This window comes from Gopherus flavomarginatus, chromosome 4 (assembly GCF_025201925.1).
Source record: "Gopherus flavomarginatus isolate rGopFla2 chromosome 4, rGopFla2.mat.asm, whole genome shotgun sequence".
NCBI classification, from domain to species: domain Eukaryota; kingdom Metazoa; phylum Chordata; order Testudines; family Testudinidae; genus Gopherus; species Gopherus flavomarginatus.
Window position 1 is genome coordinate 187,894,866 of NC_066620.1, and position 18,278 is coordinate 187,913,143.

At 44.8% G+C, this 18,278-nt stretch overlaps 1 protein-coding gene across 3 annotated transcripts in view; it reads right to left on the minus strand.

Moving 5' to 3' along the window:
* LOC127049752 (uncharacterized) overlaps positions 1–7,433 on the minus strand; it is a 62,974-nt gene extending 55,541 nt beyond the window's left edge. For 2 of the 3 annotated variants that reach the window (XR_007774042.1, XR_007774041.1), the window contains exon 1: positions 6,988–7,433. The gene's annotated coding sequence lies outside the window, so the exon portion shown is untranslated. Of the gene's footprint in view, positions 1–6,647; positions 6,751–6,987 lie in introns of all 3 variants that reach the window. The other variant, XR_007774043.1, reaches the window with a different exon arrangement.
* Positions 7,434–18,278: the final 10,845 nt, after the last annotated feature.

Sequence of the window (18,278 nt, forward strand, 5' to 3'; positions counted from 1 at the left end):
CTCAGTCTATAAATATCAGGTTACCTTGCCTTAACCCTTTGTGTGGCTGAAAGAACAGCAGAGACTCCTGCTGCAGATCGAGCTACTCCTTGCCATGGGGCACTCCTGTGTTCATGTACTTGTGCAAGTTGTACGAGTCGTTAGAACTGTGCCTTGAGGGAAATAAACCTTTGCCACTGAACTCTGCCTGTGGTCTTTCTTTATGAGTAACATCAAGGTCTGCTGAATTAGCAGGCGCGCTCTCTGCTAGTGCTGATAACACTGGAGCTCCAAGGACAGAAGCATTGAGCAGCTCAACAGCCTTCACAGCAGCAACAACTTTCAACCCTTCTACAAAAAGCTTGTGTCTTTCAGCACCAGAAGTTGATCCAATAAAAGATATTACCTCACCTACCTTGTTTCTCTAATATCCTGGGTCTGACCCAGCTACGACTACACTACAGACATGGAGTCACAGACTGTCCCCTTGGGCATTCCAGTTTATCTTGCCACCCAGGCAAGCTGGACTGTGGGATAGATGGTCACTTTACACCAAAAATCACAATGATATTCAGGTTACTCTCAGTCCAAAAGGACCAGTCACCCAGGTCATTTGTAATCAGAGCTGAAACCAAAGACAACATCTGCAGCCAATCCTGTAATAGACTAACTAAAGATTTATTAACTAATAAAAGAAATGAGAGTTATTTACAAGGTTAAAACAGTGCCCCCTAACAACTTCCTTCAGCCTCTGTTCTTCCCAGGAACTCTCTGTACCAGCTCTCATCACCATTAGTGCTCTCTCTCCCAGGTCTCCTGTTGCTCTCTCCCAATAATTCTGGCCAGCTTTTTGCTGCTATTGCTACTTGCTCACTCATTCCTTTCTCTTGTGCATGTGTACACGCAAACATTCACACTCCATCCTTCCAGTCTCTTTCCTGAGGGCCCAGGTGCTCACTCTTAAGCCCAGTTGGGAGGCAGCTGACTAGTCACAGGTGCACTGGCTTCTTCCCTCTTAAAGGGGCCATGGCCATGTGACACATCCAGAGTGGGTTGAAAACTGTGTTAAAATTGTGACCTAACACTTAAATTCTCATGGATTTTCCTGTTTCTACTTGGCTAGGGGGCTCTGCCTAAGCGTTAGAACTAGGGGTGCTGCTGCACCCCCCTGTCTTCAAGTGGTTTCCATCATATACAGAGTTTACAATTTGGTTCAATGGCTCTCAGCACCCCCACCATGCCTGAGGCTGTATCGAGAAGCATGCAATCTGCAGTCTGCAGCCAGCCAGCCTGGAATAAGGTGGCTTGAATTGTAACTCTCTGTTTTAGGGAGCAGCCTACTTTGTCTCTCTGTTCTGAATTCTAAGAAGTAAAGTAGTGTTACATTGCAACTTTTCAGCAAGAGTGTTTTATGTTTTTATCATATTTCTGTTTGTATATTGTGAAGCATAATGTGCGTATATGTGTGTAGAACTTGCATATCTACCTCATCTCTTTTTCTTATGTGTCTCAAAAAGTAGGGACTGTTATTAATTCAACTAAAATATTACACTTATTTTCTTGTGGAAGTAAATTCTACCAATTAATTCTACATTTATTAAGGAAATATTCCATTTAATTGCATATGAAATTTGATACAATAAGACATTTTCTTTTCTTACAAGAAATGGAAAAATGTGAAGTTAAAGAATAAAGATTAATTTATAATCTATTATTAAAATGGATCCATGCAGTATTACAAAATGCTAAGGGAAAAAATATTAGACCAGTAAGAGAGCATCAATCAGTGAATACACATTTTGATGCCTAATGTTACCTATCAGCTCTGTGTTCTTGGGTAACCAGAGTGCAGTGTCCAGCCTGTCTGACTCACAGAAGACCTTCCCTCCCGACCCCACAGCCTCTGCTTGAACCAAAGCTGATCAGAAGACTTACAAAAAGCAATGAAAAGGCAGTTGAAGACACACCTAAACCCCTCCGGACAAGGGTGACAGGATTAAGGAAACTCCTCTAGCCTCATTTGTATCAAAGATGGGACAGGGAGGCATCTCCATTAGCATACAGAATGGAGAACAGAGATTCCAAGGCAAGAACTGCATTGAACTCTGGGATCAGAAAAGCAGGGAAGCAGTGCATGATGGGAGATCTTGGCTCCAGATGTTAATGAACCCACGCCTGCACACACCTAACTCAGTAGTTATCAGACCAATTCTGTAATAAATCCTTTATTGGTATCCAAAATACAGAAGCTGTCTAATTGCATTGTGAGCTCCCTGAAGGAACACTGCCCGTAGCCAGGAATGATCAGTTCTTATTGTCTAGCCTGAACAAAACAACTTTGGTACACTTCCTTGAGCCATCTGTTTACCCACAAACAAATCTAGTGTTCTCCCTTGAACTATTGTTCTTTCTCTACAAAAACCCCTTCCCGCTCAAGTAAGTGCTCTGATGCCTGGATCCAAAATCTGCATCAGTTCCATTGGGACTTCATCTTCTCCTGACTGATCGTGCTGGGGGCTCTGCCTGTCTCCAGCACTCTGGACCGTCATCTACCACTACCACCTGGGACCCCTGATTGATTCATGCTTCATGGAGTGGTGAGACTCCAGCTCTCTCTCTCTCTGTATAACCTTCTGACCCTGACTTGTGTGATCAGTTAGAGTTTTCTAAACCTGACTTTTGTAATCAAATTTAAGTTAAATTTAATATTATAACTGTTTTGTTTGTTTGGCTCCCCTTATATGGTGATTATCTGGCAATAAATAACTTTCATGTTTAAGATGGTTGCTTTCCCCCCCCCCCCAGCATGGGTATTTTTTGGCTTCCCCATTCGCTCTGCAGCAATTCGTATCTAAGCTAAAGATCCCTGCCCTGCCCAGAAATCCTATGGGGTTTGTTCATCAAGTGGGTTACTACCAGAACAATTGCAATGTGAAAGTGGAGATAGGAACGTGCTGAACCTGGGGCATATGAGGGTAGCAGCTTGGAAGTGCTGTTTGACCTAGTCTGCTGAGTCCAGGGGCATATAAGGGGTCAGCTTGGGAGTGCTGATTAACCCAGTCCTCTCAGACATGCTCTGTTAGTGTGACACACACACACACACACACACACACACACTGATTCTGGGACTGGAATAACCCAGCCCTAGGCAACCTAGGTTCTTCAGGATAACTCCACTGCAGAAGGGAGAAGTAGAGCTCCATGTGAGAACACAAATGACACAAGCAGTACACTGATAGAATTACAGAACCTCCCTCCCCCAGAAGAGTAACCGTAGTAAATGAGCATACCCCAAAGTAATGGGCAAAATGGTAACACTATTTCCATCTACTTTTTGCTCTGAAAATGTATACAAGTGATGTCTTAGAACTGTAGAACTGGACAGGACCTCAAGAAGTCACGAAGTCCATCCTTTGCACTGAGGCAGGACCAAGTATACCTAGATCATCGCTGACAGGTTCTTGTCCAACCTATTCTTAAAAACCTCCACTGATGGGTATTCCACCACTTCTTAAGTAACCTGTTTCAGTGCTTAATTAGTTAGAAGGTTTTTCCTAATATCTAACCTAAATCTCTTTTGTTGAAGACTAAGCTGATGATTTCTTGTCCTACCGTCAGTGTACATGGAGAACAATTGATCACCATCTGCTTTATAGCAACATTTTACATATATGAAGACCATTATCAAGTTTCCCCCTCCGGCTTCTCTTCTTAAGACTAAACATGCCCAATTCTTTCAATCTTTTCTCCCAGGTCATGTTTTCTAAACCTCTTGTCATTTTCATTCCTCTGGACTCTCCAATTTGTCCACATCTGTTAAAGTGTGATGCCCAAAACTGGACACAATATTACAGTTGAGGCCTCCTCAGTGCTGAGTAGAGCAGAACAATAATTTCCTGTGTCTTACGTACAAGGTTTCTGTTAATACACCCCAGAACGGCATTTGCCTTTTTTGCCACAGCATCACATTGTTGACATATTCAATTTGTGATCCATCACGACCCCCAGATTATTCTCTCCAGTACTCTTGTCTAGCCAGATAATCTCTATTTTGTATTTATGTACCCTTCGTAAGGGTAGTACTTTGCATTTGTCTTTATTGAATTTCATTTGATTGATTTCAGGCCAGTTCTCCAAATTGTCAAGATCATTCTGAATTCTAATTCTGTCCTCCTAAGTGCTTGCCACCACTCCCAGCTTGGTGTCATTAATGAAAATATTGAACAGTACTAGATCCAAGACAGACCCATATGGGACTCCACTTGATATATTCTCCCAGTGTGATAGCAAACCATTGATAACTGCTGTAAATACAGGTTTTCAACTAGGTATGCACTCACTTTACAGTAATGTAATTTAGACCACTCTTTCCTAATTATCTTATGAGAATGTCATGTAGGATTGTATCAAAAGCCTTATACTAAAGTCCAAACACATCACATTTACTGCTCTCCCCCTATCCACTAAACTAACAATCCCGTGAAAGAAAGCGATTAGATTGGTTGCTATTATTGACAAATCCATGTTGGCTATTATTTATTAACTTATGTGATGGGGTGCCTGCTCCACACTGGCCTGTTAGGGATGAATAGAACTCTAAGGTGGCTGTGCAAAAGCAGCCAATAGGAAAGGGACTGCCAGGAGCAGCCAGTCAGGGCCGGGCCGGCCCATATAAGAAGAGCTGCAGGGCAGAACAAATTCAGTAGCTACCTGGAGCTTGAGGAGGGATGATCAGACTCCTAGCAGGAGGAAGGAGAGCCAGCACCCTGCATAGAGCAGTGCTGTTAACAGCGACCAGAGGGAGCTAAAGACAGCTCCTGGTGGACTGTGGGGATTCTTTAAGTTTGATCGATAGAGTTGGGCAGAATCATGGCAACTTCAATTCTGAATTTCCTGATTTTCTGGTAGATGAAGTCACAACCTTAATATTGCAATGACATAGAATTGCATGGTTCTAGTAAGGTTAATGTTATCCAGCAGTTTTATCACTGATAATTCCCTCACTCATAACTTGCAGAGGCCTAAACCAAGAATGGACTCCTCTTTATCAAGGACAATCTGTTCCAAGAAGCAATCATCTATGGCTTCCAAGAATTCACTCTCTCATTTATTTCCTAATTCTATGAACTCTAATAACACTTTTACTATGCTTCAGGGCATTTAGCTAATCAAATGCAAGACAGAATATTTTCCCTAATATACACAATTTCATAATTGGAGAGGTACATTCTAGAAAGTTTTCACCTTCCTCTGAACCAGTCCCCCAACAACAGCCTCACCAAGCTTTAAGATGGTGTCCCCATGCTCCCTTATCTATACACACAGGCAGCAACATGGTGTGGCAGGCATGGCCCCACACCCTCATGCCTGATAGCTACTTCCCAGTGGGAGGCTAGCAGGAAGAAGGCACTGCACCTCCTCACAGGATTATTGATGCAGCTTGGCATAGTTATTAAATCCCCCCCGCCCCGCCCGCCTTTTCAGCAAGATGCTCCTGAAGTTGCAGCACCCTTGGCCTCCTGACAAACTCCTACTACTTCTTCTGCTTCCTTGATCTGCTTTCAGGATTCTTTCTGTCCCTCAAGCATTGATGCTTTTCCTCTTCTCTGGCTTTGATCTGGTCATATATGCTAGTCAGTCAGCAGCCATCTGGGCCACAACCAGCAGCTGGAAGAAGTAATTTGTGTGCCAGGCTTGAGGCTCCTAAACTACCATTCTGCAAATCCTCCATCCTGTTTTCACTGACTTAGTGTGAAAGAGCAAAATGGGACAGAACTGTCCAGATGGCCAAAAGAGCTCTCCTCAGTCCTAGACTTGCGGACAGGATTTGTGGGGCCTTTAAAAAATACAAACCAGAAAACAACTTCATAAAGGACTCAGCAAACCCCTCCCCTTATCTCCTCCAGCTAATGTGTCGTAAAGTATCTGCATGACAAGAAATAGAAAGTGCTAGGAGCCAGTGGTAGTGAAGCATATGCTGTCCCTTTGTAGCGCAGCAGTCAGGAAGAGCTTTGCAGTATGTTTTCTAGGATCCCATTCCCATAACCATTTTTTCCTGTGCCCGGAGGCCTGCCCGTGGACCTTATTTTCAGCCACTCCCCAACTCATTGCACCTTCAGTGTGTCAGGGAATAATTTTGCCCTCTTTTTTTTTAAGTCAGCTTTAGTCTAAAGCTCCCTGGGCCACATTTTCCAGCATCTAAGTTGTCCCGTCATAAATGCATATAGATCAAGGAATATCTGCATATAGTCACTTATGGGTCTCTAAGCCACACTTATTAGACAGAAGGCAAAGAGGCCAGCGTGCTAAGGAGGGGATGGAATTTGACACACAACACAGAGCAGTGCTTAAAGGAAGCTAGGTTGCAACCAGTCCCCAATCTGGGAAATACATTTCTAAGAAGCAAGCTGGGGCTCTGGGGGAGGGAACCCCTTTGATTGGCTAATCAGCTCACAAAGTGAGCAAGTGGGGAAAGCAGCCTATCACGGCTGGGGCAGGAAGCAGGCTGGTTCTCTCTTTCCCCCATCCCCTCAGAAGCCAATACCATTCTCACAGGGGGAAGAGAAAGAGCCCAGCAGCTTAGGGTGGCTCCACTCCCTCATGCCCTCTCCCCTCCTGTGAGAACCAGGTATCCTCTTCTCCTCCCTCTTTCGCCCTGCAATACCCACCACTTTAAGCACTAACAGGGACCTTAGGTTCACACCCCAGAAGTTGCTCAGGTTGCAGCCATGGAAATGGTGGTGTCATCTAGCTCCCTCTCCTCAACTGGCCCTGTCAGGACCAGGAAAAAAGAGGGTCAGCAGAGTGAGGGTAAATCTCTGCAATAGTGATGCTGGTTGAAGTGGTGAGGAAGATTCTGCCCAAAGCCACTGCTATACACCCTGCAACCTTCCCAGAAATGTCCTGAAGGGCTGGCAGCCTTGTTCCATCAATATTGCCCAGTCAAAACAAAATCCCATGCATTTCTACGTAGGCTACGTTCCCTCATCAACAATTCTGAAAACTCACCCTAATCAATGGAGTTCTGGAAACCGCCAGTCAGTTCTTCCTTTACTTGAGACAAACTCAGAACACACTCTTTCAGGGTTTTCTTTCAACCACAGCTTTTTTATAACATGCTTGGAGGTCGAAATGATCTTCCTACCACCTGTCATCCAATTTTGATGTTGTCTGGGTTAACCCCAGCAGAGAGTTCAGCACAAAGAATGGAGAAGATAGGAATATAATGATGGGAGAGAGAGAGAGGCCAATACACTCCTATGTGCACCTCCTTAATCCAATCCTCTTTCTTTCTCCTCTCCTTTGCCAGACTACTCCAGAATTCTCCCACCTTCCATGAACCAACGTCTGATGGCTTTTCCTAGATTTTCACTTTGGAAATCTGATAAGCTATGGGATAGGGATGGAGTGAGTGGGAGAAAGGAGATAATGGGAGCATTGTTTATGTCTTTGGAACCTACAGCTCCACACCTTATTTTTAGCACCAACCACTCCTGGCATTCATTTATCTCATTCATGCTGTCTGGCTTGTGAAAGTCTGGATTGTAAGCTAACTCATCCTCTTGGCTGATGAAACACAGTATCAGACTAGGGCAGAAGTGAAAGCCTTGCGTACTGCCGATAAGAGGAACACTTTCGTCTAGTTCCCTTGTCTGTTCATGTTGGTGGCATTCAGTAGCAAATATGTTGCAAACAGTTAGGTTAGTTCTTTCATCACTGAGTTGCTCTGTCCTTTAAGATGTCAGCTGTTGTGTTATAGTCACTTTTTCTCCTGTTGTCAGTTTTCTTTAGCATTTGACCTAGTTCTTTATAATTTATTTGGTTCCTGCTGCTCATTCATTACCCTAGAGATGATAATGTTGGCTATGCTGGTCTCGACTTGTTTGGCTGCTACTGTACCATATCAAGAGCTTGTATCATGCAATACACTGAATTGCTTAATTTTGTTTTTCCATGTGCGTCTTCTGCAGTTGTGTGGACTGTGTTCTTCTGCTTGACATTAAAATTGTTCTTTTTCTCACTAACACTCGGTGTTAAGTTTCCCTGCCTTTCTGATGAGCAGTTATGCTCTATTTCCAGCTTTACATTTAATAATCTGGAATTTGCCTCCTTATCCTTTTGTTCCTACATTTGCTTTTTGCATTTTTAGTCTGCAGAAGAGAAGAATGAGGGGGATTTGCTGGCTGCTTTCAACTACCTGAAAGGGGGTTCCAAAGAGGATGGATCTAGACCGTTCTCAGTGGTAGCAGATGACAGAACAAGGAGTAATGGTCTCAAGTTGCAGTGGGGGAGGTTTAGGTTGAATATTAGGAAAAACTTTTTCACTAGGAGGGTGGTGAAGCACTGGAATGGGTTACCTGGGGGAGGGGGAGTGGAATCCACTTCCTTAGAGGTTTTTAAGGTCACGCTTGACAAAGCCCTGGCTGGGATGATTTAGTTGGGAATTGGTCCTGCTTTGAGCAGCGGGTTGGACTAGATGACCTCCTGAGGTCCCTTCCAACCCTGATATTCTATGATTCTATGATTCTCCGCCTCTTTAACATCTTGCCTAAAATATTTATGGAACATTTCATTTATGTATTGCCTTTGGATTTAGAATGCAAACAAAGCACTCATCCATAGGCTCCTATACAGTGCCCTGCCAGATATTTAATATTACAAAACCAACCTGCAATACAGTCAGCTCATCTCTTCTACCCAGCAGCAGCACATAACTAAAATACACTAATATCCCCCTATGTTGTCTTAAACCTCAGTCCCTCTTCTTCTCTTCAAAGGCTGGGTGAAACAAATGGGCCTTGCAGTGTGCTCTGAAAATCAATAAACCTGAACTATTTTGGATCTGGGACAGACATTTCAGAGCCCCAAGACCCTTATGGAGAATACGCTACCAATTGTCCCCTCTCTTTTATAAACAAGGGGTATCTAGTATCAGTTCTTCTGCCAATTTCCACTGTGACAGGAAGAGATGCTATCTCCCAGTTGCACTGGTCCCAGGCTCATGGTTAGGAGTAAGCATACACACTTCTTAGCTACACCTGTTAGGAGATAACAGACATGCTGACTGTGGTCTCCACAATGGTCTGCTTTTCCGACATGCAGGAATGCTGTGTTTATAATACCTGGCTGTATGTAGCCAGGGAGTGTAGACTGTTTCTGGCTATATGTAGCCCTCCTGTAATGGAGTCCATTGTGCAGCTTGTGGAAGAGTTATTGAACAGGTACCCCTGCAGCAATCAATAGCCTTTCATTCCACTCCATTCTTTCCAAAGATTTATAACAGTAGCTTTTCAGCCATAGCCCCACCCCTCTGTTAGAGATAGGTGCCTAAATCTGGGCTGCAGGGAGGTGCCTCCCTCTGCTTGGGAGACTCAGGTGCAACCCTCTCTTGGCATTAGGCATTGAGGAGGGGGAGGACTTCCCTCATAACTGTTAGCCCAGTGGTTAGGATACTCACCTGGGATGTGGAACAGCTTCAACAGGAGAGACTGAAGGAGCCCTCACCAGAATATCCCATAGCCCAGTAGCTACGACACTCACCTGAGAGGTGGCAGACAATTCCCGTCCAAATCCTTTCTCCCCCATAAGTAGAGTGGGAACTAGAACCAGAGGTCTTGCACATCCCAGGTGAATACCTTAACCACCAGGCTAAAAGTTATGAGGGCCTCCTCCCCGCACCAGGGCTCTTCTGTGGAAGCTCACCTACCGGGGCACAATCCAGTAGGCAAGATCTGAGCATACTTACCATATTGAGTTAGGTGCATTGCTCTGGAGCTAGGAGTCTGGGTACCTGGCAAGGGGCTGAAGTGCATGTTTCAGAGGCAAGAACACAAGCGTCTAGGGAACTTTTATTGCAAAAATGTAGGCACTAAGCAAGTTTAGGTGCCTACAGTGTATGGGAGCAGCTGAGCAGGGGCTTAGTGAATCCTAGCTGGGCCTGATTCTGGGATTTAGGTGTCTAAGTGGCAGCTACATGCCTACATCAACAATTCATGCTCCAATAAAAATATAACATTAGGGATCTATTATCGACCACCTGACCAGGACAGTAATAGTGATGATGAAATGCTAGGGGAAATTAGAGAGGCTATCAAAATTAAGAACCCAATACTAGTGGGGGATTTCAATTATCACCATATTGACTGGGAACATTTCACTTCAGGACAAAATGCAGAGATAAAATTTCTTGATACTTTAAATGACTGCTTTATGGAGCAGCTGGTACAGTAACCCACAAGGGGAGAGGCAACTCTAGATTTAATCCTGAGTGGAGCGCAGGAGCTGGTCCAAGAGGCAATTATAGCAGGATCGCTTGCAAATAGTGACAATAATATAATAACATTTAACATCTCTGTGGTGGGAAGAACATCTCAACAGCCCAACACTGTGGCATTTAATTTCAAAAGGGGGAACTATACAAAAATGAGGAGGTTAGTTAAACAAAAGTTAAAAGGTACAGTGACAACAGTGAAATCCCTGCAAGCTGCATCGGCGCTTTTTAAAGACACCATAATAGAAGCCCAACTTCAATGTATACCCCAAATTAAGAAACAAAGTAAAAGAACTAAAAAAGAGCCACCGTGGCTTAACAACCATGTAAAAGAAGCAGTGAGAGATAAAAAGACTTCCTTTGAAAAGTGGAAGTCAAATCCTAGTGAGGCAAATAGAAAGGAGCATAAACACTGCCAAATTAAGTGCAAGAGTGTAATAAGAAAAGCCAAAGAGGAGTTTGAAGAACAGCTGGCCAAAAACTCCAAAGGTAATAACAAAGTGTTTTTTAAGTACATCAGAAGCAGGAAGCCTGCTAAACAAACAGTGGGGCCCCTTGACAATCGAAATACAAAAGGAGCGCTTAAAGACGATAAAGTCATTGCAGAGAAAGTAAATGGATTCTTTGCTTCAGTCTTCACGGCTGAGGATGTTAGGGAGATTCCCAAACCTGAGCTGGCTTTTGTAGGTGACAAATCTGAGGAACTGTCACAGATTGAAGTGTCACTAGAGGAGGTTTTGGAATTAATTGATAAACTCAACATTAACAAGTCACCGGAACCCGATGGCATTCACCCAAGAGTTCTGAAAGAGCTCAAATGTGAAGTTGCAGAACTATTAACTAAGGTTTGTAACCTGTCCTTTCAATTGGCTTCGGTACTCAATGACTGGAAGTTAGCTAATGTAACGCCAATATTTAAAAAGGGCTCTAGAGGTGATCCCAGCAATTACAGACCGGTAAGTCTAACGTTGGTGCCGGGCAAATTAGTCAAAACAATAGTTAAGAATAAAATTGTCAAACACATAGAAAAACATAAACCATTGAGCAATAGTCAACATGGTTTCTGTAAAGGGAAATTGTGTCTTACTAATCTATTAGAGTTCTTTGAAGGGGTCAACAAACGTGGACAAGGGGGATCCAGTGGACATAGTGTATTTAGATTTCCAGAAAGCCTTTGGCAAGGTCCCTCACCAAAGGCTCTTATGTAAATTAAGCTGTCATGGGATAAAAGGGAAGGTCCTTTCATGGATTGAGAACTGGTTAAAAGACAAGGAACAAAGGGCAGGAATTAATGGTAAAGTCTCAGAATGGAGAGGGGTAGCTAGTGGTGTTCCCCAAGGGTCAGTTCTAGGACCAATCCTATTCAATTTATTAGTAAATGATCTGGAGAAATGGGTAAACAGTGAGGTGGCGAAGTTTGCAGATGAAACTAAACTATTTAAGATAGTTAAGACCAAAGCAGATTATGAAGAATCTCAAAAAGATCTCACAAATCTAAGTGCAACAAAATGGCAAATGAAATTTAATGTGGATAAATGTAAAGTAATGCATATGGGGAAAAAATAACCCCAACTACACATACAATATGATGGGGGCTAATTTAGCTACAATGAGTCAGGAAAAAGATCTTGGCGTCATCATGGACAGTTCTCTGAAGATGTCCACGCAGTGTGGGGAGGTGGTCAAAAAAGCAAACAGGATGTTAGGAATCATTAAGAAGGGGATAGAGAATAAGACTGAGAATATATTATTGCCCTTATATAAATCCACGGTATGCCCACATCTCGAATACTGTGAACAGATGTGGTCTCCTCACCTCAAAAAAGATATACTGGCACTAGAAAAGGTTCAGAAAAGGGCAACTAAAATGATTAGGGGTTTGGAGAGGGTCCCATATAAGGAAAGATTAAAGAGCCTAGGTCTCTTCAGCTTGGAAAAGAGGAAACTAAGGGGGGATATGATAGAGGTATATAAAATCATGAGTGATGTTGAGAAAGTGGATAAGGAAAAGTTATTTACTTATTCCCATGATACAAGAACTAGAGGTCACCAAATGAAATTAATAGGCATCAGGTTTAAAACAAATAAAAGGAAGTTCTTTTTCACGCTGCGCACAGTCAACTTGTGGAACTCCTTACCTGAGGAGGTTGTGAAGGCTAGGACTATAACAGTGTTTAAGAGAGAACTGGATAAATTCATGGTGGTAAAGTCCATAAATGGCTATTAGCCAGGATGGGTAAGGAATGGTCCCTAGCCTCTGTTCAGAGGATGGAGGTGGATGGCAGGCGAGAGATCACTTGATCATTGCCTGTCAGGTTCACTCCCTCTGGGGCACCTGGCATTGGCCACTGTCAGTAGACAGATATTGGGCTAGATGGACCTTTGGTCTGACCCGGTATGGCCGTTCTTATGTTCTTATCCTTTTGTGAATCTAGCTCATAGAAAATGCATGCCTGGTTCAGGGTAACTGAAGTCAATGGAACAATTCACACACTAAAGAATCTGGCTGAATTGGGGCCTCCATCTGCAAAGTAATATGGACAGGAAGAAAGTTGAGGTCTATCAAAAGAATCATCTTGGTGCCACAGGCACAACACCTGTAGTAGCATAAGCACAGCAAGTAACGTCCCTCAAGTACATTCACTGACAGAAGTTAAGTTGTGTTCTTCAGCATTTCCACCTCTCATTCTTGAAGTGTCATTTCCCTCCTCCCCTTTCCCATAATAAAATTATAACACTTGGCACAAAAAGAGCATCTTCCCTCCAACCATCTTAAAGCACATCACAAAAATCCGTTGGTTAAGTGCTCACAGCATCCCTGCAGGGTAGGTACGGTAAGTATTATTAGCCCTATTTATAGTGGGGAAACTCAGTCACAGTCAGATTTGCCTAAAATACAGTAAATCAGAGTTTAAACTGGAACTAGAATTACGTTTTCCTAACTCTCAGCCCTGTCATGTAACCACTGGACATTGCTGCTTTTAGCTTGGAGATGGATCTCTCCTTTCTTGCACCTAATATTTGTGGAAGGGAGGAGAAGTATTACGTGTAGCTTGCATGACAGCCATGTTAAAAGGGTCTGCATTGTGCAAACTGCACAAACACATTCATAACAAGATCCAGTGGCTGAAGCTTATTAAACTCAAACTGGAATTAGGGTTCAAATGTTTAACAGCCAGGGTATGTCTTTACTGAAGTCAGAGGTATGACTACAGCATATGCAGGGCCGGCAGTTGCCTAGGGCCCCAGGATTTGGGAGGATGGCATTTTGCAGCCCTCGGCGGCAATTCAGCAGCGAGGGGTCCTTCCACACTCTGGGTCATCGTTGGCAATTCTGTGGCGGGTCCTTCACTCGCTCCGGGACCCGCCACCAAAGTGCCCTGAAGACCGGGAGTGTGGAAGGACCTCCCCCACTGCAGAATTGCCACCAACGACCTGGAGCGCGGAAGGACCTCCACCTAGGGCTCCAAAAACCCTGGTGCCGCTCCTGAGCATATGTAGACATACTCACACTAGCTTTGAACTAGATATCTTGAATAACATTAGCAGAGAAGCCATAGGGTCACGAGCTGCACCACAGGCTGTGCAGGTACATCTACACATGCTGCAGTCTCACCTCTGATTGCAGTGTAGACATACTGTGAGGGTAGTTAACCTTTGGAACAGCTTACCCAGGGATGTAGAGGACTCTCCATCCCTTGGACTTTTTCAGTCAAGAATGAAGATTTTTCTAAAACAGGGTTTCTCAAACAGGGGTCACTGCTTCTGTAGGGAAAGCCCTGGTGGGCCAGATCGATGTGTTTACCTGCCATATCCGCAGGTCTGGCCGATCGTGGCTCCCACTGGCCGCGGATCACTGCTCCGAGCCAATGGGAGCTGCTGGAAGCAGTGGCCAGTACGTTCCTCAGCCCATGCTGCTTCCAGCAGCTCCCATTGGCTCGGAGCAGCAATCCGCGGGAGTGGGAGCTGCGATCGGCCGGACTTGCAGATGCAGCAGGTAAACACACCAGCCCGCCAGAGGCTTTCCCTACGGAAGCAGCAACCCGTTTGAGAAACTCTGTTCTAAAAGATATGATCCAGCTCAAGCACAAGTTACTGAGTTTGATGGCTTGATGTGGGAATTACTGCATGAAATTCTAAGGGCTGTGTCATGCAGGGGGCCAGTTTAGATGACCATGATGATCCATTCTGGCTTTAACATCTATGAGGGTAAGTAATGCATTAGTGAAGTAACATGGAACAAAGTGATACTTGTTCATATGTCAGGCACGTTGATATGTTCTTTTGAAAGGACGCTCAGTGAAGCCATGGATGAATGTTCGAAATGTCACCTCTAGAGATTTTGACTTTGGTAGCACCAAGCAAACAGCCACTGTGGTAACAAGTAACCCTGAGAAGCACCATTATCAACTGGGCATTTGTACACATCACACAAACTGCCACACAATTTGGCATGAGCAACAATCTCTGCTCAGGAGATGTCTAGATGTGCTGCAGGGCAGGTCTGATGGGCACTGGCAGACCTATATGAGGAAGCTTACATAGCATCTGACTGCACTGTGCCTGGCTCTGGCCAAATCGCTCTATCTCTCGCTTCCACAAGCACTAAAAGCCACACTCACCAGATTCACAGAAAAGAAAACAAGAAATTAAAATTGAAAGGGTGAGGGGAGAAAAAAAAAGATACTTATCTGTGTTCTCGAAATGAGCTAATGCTGAGGTTTGGCTGAACAACACGCTGTATCAGCTTTGATGCATTATTAGAATTGTAATAACTTTCACCGTTTCAAGGAAAAGATTTTTTCCAGGCGCAAGATCAAAGCAAAAGCTAAAGAATATTGGGATACAGTGCAAGGAACTTTCAAACGGATAGTCTTGATTGTTTATGTATCTAGAAATGTTGTGATGGGAAAAGCCCTTTTTATGAGGTGCAGTAACAACAGTGTAAATCAAGCATTAACCAGGAGTAGACAGCAAATTATCTAGTTCTTTAAAAAGACCTCTACTGGAGCTGATTTTTAGGGAAGGAAAAAAGTAGTTCTGTTTTCAATAGCATAAAAGTAGTCAGACAGGAGGCGCCACTATATCTTTGTCCCAAAGCATAACAATGTTAAATATAAAACAACAGCTCTGAAACAGCTGATTAAACCACTTACAGACATGTTCTAATACAGAGCCTCTAGGACACAACTCAAAGTCAAACCCCCTTATTTGATTGGCTCTTATGTTTCTTGCATAAGGAAATATTCATGCTAAAAAAAAAAGTTACTAGTCTGTGTAAACTAGGAGGTGGGGTGGATTTGTCTGCAAAGCATGGCAGAGAGCTTGCTCCTCTTAGAACAGGCATTTTATTTCAGTATGCCCTTAGGGGACAAAAAACGATGACCCTAACAGCTTGAAGTTGATCATGAAGCAGAAAACCTGCAGTGAACCTTTGGATATTATAAATGCAATTCCCAGTGAGACATGGCAGTTTAAATAAGGAAACCCAGAGGCCCTCTGAATGGGGAAGAGCAAAGAAGACTAGACATAGAGTAGTATAAGATTAGACATGCAGCTGGCTACCCTTCCTTATCACCAGGATTCTGTGAGGTTGCCACACGCAAAGAACTGGCCAGGTACTTTCTCTATTAAATGTATTTTACTGTAGATGAAGGGACACAGTAAGAAGAAAGAACCAATGTAAGGTCTCCATGAGACAGTTCACAGCGTGTTTCTCCTTGGTAAGGGCTGCAGCAACTCTGAGAATATAATGGCTGCTGTCTCTGCACACAGGAAGAGTTTAAAGAAATGTAAAGGTGCAGTACACAGAAAACGCAGGCAGCACAATCTCAAGCTACATACACCACACTAACCATCCCTAGCTCAGACGCTTAAAGACCAGGGCCTGAAACAAACTCCATATCCAAATCCCCACAGACTCTAAGGAGAGGGTTCAGGATATGCATCGAAACATAATAGCAGCCCTATGTCTCTTTAATGGGTCACATCAACCCCCCTGACCTGTACAACGGCCACCGCCACCGCCACCACATGTTACATGTTTGGATCCAGATCCAAATGCCACAGATCAGGCCCATCACTAAAACAGAGGTAAAGTAACTTAAAGATCTGTTTCCCCAGTGAACTGTGGACTATCACAATTTAGATACAATATTTTGCCAAAATGAGCAAAATCCAAATTTGTGTGGCCAATAGACTCCCAACATTTTAAGATAGCTAAGATAAAAGATCTGTTTCCACTCTGTATTAAGAGTGAAACTTGACACAGAATTTTAGATGTAATGTTCCAAGGTCAAGACTCTTAATAGGAATCAAAGAATATACAGGAACGATTTCTCCCCAACCCCAAGTGCTTTACGCCAATAGATTTAATTCACCGCCTCCTGCAGAAAGGCTTTGTGTGTCAAACACACAGGGGTTCGTGTAGACAGAGCACCCTCCCCACCATAACCTGTGACCAGGACACAGAATGACTTCCAGCTGATTCACAGACAATACTCCAGCTCCTGGGTTAGATAACTTCTGTACACCTGAGTGTGGTTTTGTAGCCTACTGAATTTGTATACTCATGGAACCAGTGGCAAAAGCCCTTGCCCCTCAAACTGTTCCACTACAGTGGGCATCACAGAACTGGCCCGGAGACAACTCTTCTGGGAGTAGGAGGCACAGGGTCACTCTGAGTGCCCGGTGCATGTCCAGTCTACTCATTGCACAGTGAACTAGAGTGGTTCCACTGAGCTGAAGAAATGTGAAAATAATGTGAAAAAATAAAAGAAAGAAGCAAAGCAAATACAGTATGGTAACTCCTCACTTAAAGTTGTCCTGGTTAAAGTTGTTTCGTTATTAAGTTACTTGTCTATTAGAAAAGATGCTCGTTTAAAGTTGCACAATGTTCTAACACCCTCCAACCCACTCCCAGCACCTCCTGCCCACCAGCGGGCCCCACAGATCAGAACCTCCCCCCTCCCTCTCCACTCCTCCCGCCTGCTGCAATTAGCTGTTTCACAGTGTGCAAGGAGGCTGGGAGGGAGCGAGGAGGAGCGAGGACACTGCACACTTGGGGGGAGCAGAATTGGGCAGGAAGAGGCAAGGCGGGGGTGAAGCAGGGATGAGAAGAGTTGGGGCAGGGCTGGGGCCTCACAGGAAGGTGTAACATGGGGGCGGGGCCTGGGGCAGTTTGAAAAGTCAGTGCCTGTGGCCCCTGAAGCCTATGGCTATCTCCTGATTTGCAGGGATTTAGAGGCCCAGTGCCTCTGTGTTGTGTGTCCCGAGTGTACCATGCAACCTAGCAGACTGGTTCCCATAGGACAGGCCTGCACAACTCGTAAAGCGGCGAGGGCCACATTACTCCAAAGAAAACAGCTGAGTGCCGAACCCTCCCGGCCCCATGGAAACACCGCCCCAGCACCTGCTGGCCCACAGAAACACCCTGCCCCAGCACCGCCCAGCACTGCAGAAACAAACCCTCCTTCCTCAGCGCCGCCCCACCAAAACAGCTGTGGGCCAAAAAGGAAGGTTGAGGGTGGGGAGGTGATACTTGATTGTAAATCAAACAGGGGCTCCCAGCTGAAGAGGTGGCTGGGAGCCCTCAGGGGCAAATTATAGGGCCCGGGGCTCTGGTGGCTGGGGAACCCAGAGCTTTACAGGGCTGGGGCAGGGATTTAAAGGGCACAGAGCTCCTGCCACTGAGGGGAGCCCAAGCCATTTAAATCTCAGCCCCAACCCATCCGCTGGAGCCGCGGCCGGGATTCAAAGGGTTCTGGGCTGCTCGCAGCCCCGGGGAGCCCTGAGCTCTTTAAATCTCAGCCGCTGCCCTGCTCTGGGCTGCCCGCAGAGCCCCGTGTGCACGGGATTTAGAATCCCCCTGCAGGCCACACAGTGAGCCTCCATGGGCCGCATGTTGTGCAGGCCTGCCTTAGGAGATGACTGGTCTCCTCAGCACCCCAGGGGGTAGGGGAGACTTCAGTGACTAACTGGGAGGGCCAGTGAATGAAGCAGGTGCTTGGGGAGGCCAATGGGAAGGGGC